The 6,657-nt window shown below is 43.3% G+C and overlaps 1 pseudogene; it reads right to left on the reverse strand.

Moving 5' to 3' along the window:
* Positions 1–3,098: 3,098 nt before the first annotated feature.
* On the reverse strand, positions 3,099–6,103 carry LOC124646939 (annotated as a pseudogene).
* Positions 6,104–6,657: the final 554 nt, after the last annotated feature.

Consider the following 6,657-nt stretch of genomic DNA (forward strand, 5'->3'; position numbering starts at 1 on the left):
AATGGTGCTCTCCAACTTTTGCCACCTCCTCAACTGAATCGCATCGTATCCAAAGATAGATCAGATGCCGAAGCCTCCTCAACCACAACCAGTCAGATTAGCCTGGTTCACTTTTCTTCATGCGATGAACCTGGTCTCCTTTCTATGGCCTGATTAGCTTGACGCTCAATAGTTTTATCAGTGGTGGAGCTACAAGAAAATAACTGGGCGGGCCAACCAAAGGAAATCTCATATATTTTTATTGACTAGCTAAATTTTTTGGAGGGAAATAGAGTGAAAATTGTGCGAGGACAGGGGGCGGACGGCACGGGCGGACGAAAAAAAGAAGTTGCGAAAATAGCTAACCTAGCTCTGATACCATGTTGGACAAATAGCAACTTGTATTACTCAGGGGCCAAAGGCCACAATATATATAGTACATGTACAGATGTAAATATGCAGGAACCCCACGGGAAAATACAATATGCACATATCTCTATAACAAATCATTCTAGTAACAAATACTAACTCCGTTCCTAAATACAAAATATTTTGATCGGTTAAAATAGCCTACCAAAATTCTTATATTTAACCTAAAAAAAGAATCTTTATTTGGTTGCTCTTAGGGGGCAGACACGGGCGACCCACCGCATCCACAAGACCCCGCCTCCCTCCTCGCTCGCTACCCTCGCAGCCACCAGGCGCAATCTGGTAGCCGGCAGCGATGACCCTCCTCCCTCGCGTGCGGGGGTCTCCGGCTGGAGCGGCGCGACGCCCTAAACGGCGCGCTGCTGCAGCGGGCGCCGGGACGGCAGCCCCGATCTTCTACGGCAGTTCTGGTGGTCGTTGTGGCTGTGCGGGCAGCACTACGGTCGAAGCGGCGGCGGCCGGGTGACATCTATGATAAGTTGTTGTAGGAATTTCCTCTTCTAATATATGGAAAGCCAGCATTTGCTGGATTTTTTTTTAAATCTATTCTGGAACATGGTAGTAGCTAGCTAAGAATTTGGAGGAAAAAAAATTATGCGTGCTAGCCGAGATCCATGATCTTTTAAACTGACGAACAAAGTTAGCTACCTAGCTAACAGCGATAACTTTATATACCGTATTTTGAGAAAACCCAACGAGATGTCTTTTGGGATATGTATTTATTAAATTTTCTTCTCGCTACCCACAAACTCGATCTCGTGCTCGCTGCTAGGCTGCCGGTCTGGTTGCTCGTTAGCTGGCCTTGCTCTGCTAGTGGATTGGGTTAGGGATGCTTAGGCATAGGTATTTTTGCACAAATCATGGGCGGGCCATGGCCCAGTTCGGCCCCTGAGTAGCTCCGCCAGTGAGTTTTATATTGAGATGCATATGCACTACGTCGAGAGGAATATCAGGTGGTGTTGTCTTTCGTCCTGTTGAAGGGTGGTGCTCACGGCAAGATCGCTGAAGTTTTTAGATTGAAGAAGAAGACCTGACTTCCGATCTGAGTTCTACCGCTGATCCGCTGAGTTTACCGCTGATCTGTGTGATGCTCAGGGCTTAGCACGATAAACTACAATGTACATTACGAGTTAAAACAGCATGGTCTACAAGTTCATTACCTAGCAGAGACTGGTGAGAGGATATGCAGTTGTCTGTGGGGTGACAGACTGGCAGCTTGCCATTCGCCTAGGAACCTCCTGCTGTGGCTCATCTCGAATGCCTCAAGATCCTTGTCCGGATCCAACATCCAATCATTCACACCTGATTATGACAACATATGTGAGAGAAGCTTGGATAACTGAACTCAGGCATATTGGACTTGATAAGAGCAGACATGATTAGAGAGCGTGAATGCTACCACCAGAATGTAATGCTGGTAAGTCAGACTTGTAGGAAAATACACAGCCAGGGTGTAGCTGTGAAGATGATCCGATCGCCGGAGTTGGACCGATCTCCCTTTGCAGGCATTGTCCAGGAAATTAAGCAACTTCTCTCATCCAGGTGCAATATGGAGTTAGTTTCTATTAGCCGTGTGTAAAATAAAAAATATCGAAATGGGGGAATTATCACCCCAGCAGCCATGTGTAAAATAATGTAAGCCATGTGTTGGCAAACTTTGATCGTAGTCAGGCGCAGTCTAAAACTTGGCCTGGGTCGGGTCCTGGTGATATTCCAGCTCTATGCCGGAACGATTGCAACTTTGTTGCTTGAGAGCTTGAGTAATACAAAGTCCTTTCCGCAAAAAAAAAACATAAATCCTTGATAATGAGAAGAACATACTGCCTTGCCTTCGTATACTTAACTAGGCTGTCTTCACATTACATATTTGTCTTCTCATGTCTAAGACATCACATACACCAAAACAATTTCAAATTACAAATCAAGCTGTTTTCCAGCTTGATAAATAAATAAACAAACATGTACTTTATCTCCACCTATATGTAGTATATTAATTTGTGTTTATTTAGAAAATATGAGCCTCCCAAGAATCCACCGAATATTTTCCAACATGGGGAAGACTAAGTTTGCCTATTCTCTTCTGGACCAATGACTTTATCTCCACCTATCGTCGAACGAAGCTAGATACTATAGTGTGATATCTGCAATAAATTTATGTATTCATTCGTGATTTGTAACATTGAGTCAAATAGTACCATGCTTTCTCAAACTCTCAAATCGTATTAATTCCAAAAATTGAGAAGGTACGTAAAGATTCAGTTTAGCTCTTCTATATATAGTTTTTCATTGATAGTGTACCTATATGTTCCCGCGGCAACGCGCAGGGTAATCATCTAGTTACATATATATATCTCACCAACGTCAACAATACATGGCTTATTACATCTCAAGTCACACACCGACACACATACATCACCAAACATATAGAATATCTCACACTCCAATAATATATATTTTTTATCACAAGAATAATAAACATGACGGGCGGGCCTGACGCAGTGGTAGAATATCTCCACTTGTGTCGGATGGACACAAGGGTAGTTGACATATATAAAATGGGTGTATCTTATTGTGGAACACTGCTAACATAAATCAGGTGCTTAGGAACTCGTGGTGAATGGTATACACCGGGAGGAATGAACATGTACCAATTGATGGATGAATAGATGTATGGATAAGCCTAGGTTGATTCATCTGAGGTAGCTGGTCACCTTGGTGCGTTCGTTGAAGGAGGCGAACTTCGGTGGAAGCTTGGGCTCGTAGCTATTGCAGTGTGAGGTCGAGACCCACTGGAGCTTGCTCCACCAGCTCCTCTCACCGTTCACCTTCACCATCTCTTGCCGATCTTGTAGACGCGGGAGGCTTCGGAGGCTCCAGCATCCCCGGACGTGAAACTCCTTCAACATGGGTGCTGTTACGGTGGCTTCATTGTTGTTGAATTGCTGGAGCAGTGGCAGATCTTGCAGACGTATCCTTTGGAGGTTCGGGAGCTGATATGTATCATCTTGCAGATCAATACTGCTGTTGAAAATTTTCTTCAGGTTGTAGCAGAATAGGATGTCAAGTGTCTTAAGACATGGTAGTGTTACAGCATCTGGCATCATGGCCTCCAATCTTGGGCAGTACTCCAAGTGCAGGTGCTCTAATGAACTGAAGGCAATACTACTGAATAGAGAGCAGAACGAAACTAGACTTCTCAGATAGTCAGATTACAGACATGCACATTTCGTAGATTTTTCAAGCCTGAAGAATACTTGAAAACTTGCTCCATTTTATGGCAACAAAGTAGCTCGCATTCTTCTAGATCATGGAAATTGCTCCAATCAGACAAAATTTCCATAGCAGTATCACATGTCACTGATACTGATTTAGTGACAGATAGAAGACTGTATAAACCAGAAGGTGGATGTCGCATCCCTGTGATCTCCACATGGCGGTCAGTTTGCTGGACTGTATTTTGTGACACAATTTCAATTTCCTGTGCATAGCAACTGCTATATGCATCCATATATGTTAATTGCTTCTGCACCAACTCTTGCAACTGGTTATCAACCATTCCTTCATGCTGTAATCTCATGTTATTTGTACTGCATGGAGCGACTCGAACATAGAAAGAATGGAAAAATCGTCCATCTCTTACTAGATCCACGCAAGATTCTCTGAAGCTAAAGAAGAACATGGTGTCGGAAACACACACTTGAGAAACTTGATCAAAGTGATTACCATTTCCTTCGTTGCAATGATCCAAGTAAAACACCTCTGGAAGTCTCTCTAGCATATGCCAAGGAAATCGCCACAGAGACGGGACACCCACTAGGAGCAATCGTCTGAGTTGCTGACCATTAGGGATATCTGCAGGGAGCTCCTCAATAGATGTACCTGACAAATCAACCTCCTCCAAAGCACCAAGATTCTTGAGCTCGATGGACCTAAGTTTTGTACATCCACGCAAGGACAAGTGTTGAATAAGAGGTGCGCCAATCAACGAGAAGGATTTCAGGTTATGATGCCCTTCCAATCTGATTGTATGGACCCTAGAGATTGGCCTTGAAAGTGAAATCAAGTTATTGTTGTCAATGAGTTTAAGCGACTGAAGCTTCTGCATTTCTTCAAATATCTTATGGGGGAAGTATCTTATTCGAGTCTTTGTGATCTCAAGGGTAGTTAGGCTGGATAGTGCAACCATGGAAGGAGGTAGCTCCACAAGGCTGGAGCAGTTTACAAGAATAAGCTCTTCAAGATTTGACATGGCCTGGAAGAAGTTGGGAGGGAACGCCGCTATCTGTGAATATGACATGTCGAGATATATCAAATTGCTCTTTCGGTTGGCTACATCTTGCGTCAGATGAGAAAAAGGAACTCCATTCATATCAAGGATTTCAAGCTGTCATAGACTGGACAATGGTGAACTAGTACTTTTTGTTGAATATGGGTCACTAGTTGTGGAGGAAACAAAGAGAGTTTTGAGATCATGGCAGCCTCGAAGTGAGAGCAACCTAAGGTTTTGGAGACAGCCGATGGAACCAGGGAGTGATTCTAGTGGAGTATAGGAAAGATCAAGGACACGAAGAAAGCAGAGTTTAGGTAATAATTGATTTAGTTTGGAAAGTATGAGTGATTGTTGCGAGCAGCCTCTTAGCATAAGTGCAGTGGTACCCCTGGCTTCTTCCTCCTGGCTCAACAACCATTCTCGGCTTACATGCCATCCATGGTCACCAGAAAAGGAGGCCCATTTCTTCTTGTTATCAGATAGTTCATCTACTGTGATGCTGTCTGCAATGAGGGCATGGTAGACTAGAAATTGTGCAGCAGTACATGTGGCTTCATTAGCTTCATTAGCAGGTGAAAATGGTAGCTGCAATAGAGAGTACTCCTTAAACGCTTCAAGGATGATCCTCCCAACTCGATGCATATAGGAACACTTGCTGCTGCTGATGAAGCTGGTTTTTTCCTTTGCCTTAATAGACTGACAAGGTAGGATGCCTTCGACGGCCCACTGGTGGATGAGCTCATCCGAGGTAACATCCACAGCTTGTGAATGTTTGGCAAAGATAGCCATGGTGTAGTGGAAGCAATCAAGGGCCACGCGATGCCAATGCTCTTTGCTTTCTTGATTCATCATTTTTAGTATGTAGTCGGCTGATTGGTGCAACGCAGCTAGGATAAGAATAACAACCTTGTTATCACTGTCAATGGATATAACTTCATCATCTTCTGACTTGCTCTTGTTGTAGGTATCATGATAACTGGTTGAGATGACCCATCTAGAATCTTTCCACATGGGAGGAGGAAGCCCACAATCCCGTGTAAAACTGGCAATCTCAAGTGGCGGCTCAAGGTTATCAACCACTAGCAAGTACCTCTCTGTTGACAACTTCTTAATTATCAGAGGAACTATCACGTGTTGGAGGTGATACTCCAAATTTTCAGGCCTACGAAAACCATAGGTGTAGTACTGTATCAAAAACTGCTCTTTGTTGCGCATGTCGCTGTAGTGGTCGAGCAGCCCGAGCTCCTTTGCCACCGTGGCGGCCAGTAGGTACTTGATGCTCATGATGCCACTTCCCACGACTTCATCTATAGTTGACGGGGCCTTCAAATCCACTTTTATCACATGCTTGAAAACGCCCACGTAATCAATGCGTCCATAGGCAGCAGCAAATGTTTCTGATATGGTTCGTTTGAATGATGCCATGTGCCCCACCCCGACATTCCAATGCACAAAACCTGTGTGCATCTGTGCACGGAACAGATCATAATATGCATCCTTTCTGCGGTATCCATTAAACCTGACCACATAAACAGATGAATAATTAACACTTCATTAATCGAAATTATCAACAACAAGCTTGCCAACAACGACTTGTCAACATTAATCATATTCAGGGCATGCATTAAAAAATAGAAAGAATGACATTAAAGTAATAAAGCCCAAACAGGCAACGGTGCACAGCTTTGATACTGGTATACCAGTTTACAAAACATGCTCACAAGAGAGAAAGACAACATCAACCATTAATGAGAGTGGCAGCTACAATCATTTAACAAATAGAAAATACTCCCTCCATTAATTCCAAAGAATACGGCGTCCTTGTTTTTCATGTTTTTTCTTACCAAAAAAATTACTCCAAATATGAAGATGGTTAGTCTAAAGTTAGCATCATCAGAAAGTGTTTTCCAATACGAATCTAACGATATTAATTGCGTACAACATCATTAAGATTTTGTTGCTCAATTTTATCGGTCAAA

The sequence above is a fragment of the Lolium rigidum genome, chromosome 4, assembly GCF_022539505.1.
Source record: "Lolium rigidum isolate FL_2022 chromosome 4, APGP_CSIRO_Lrig_0.1, whole genome shotgun sequence".
Classification (NCBI taxonomy): domain Eukaryota; kingdom Viridiplantae; phylum Streptophyta; class Magnoliopsida; order Poales; family Poaceae; genus Lolium; species Lolium rigidum.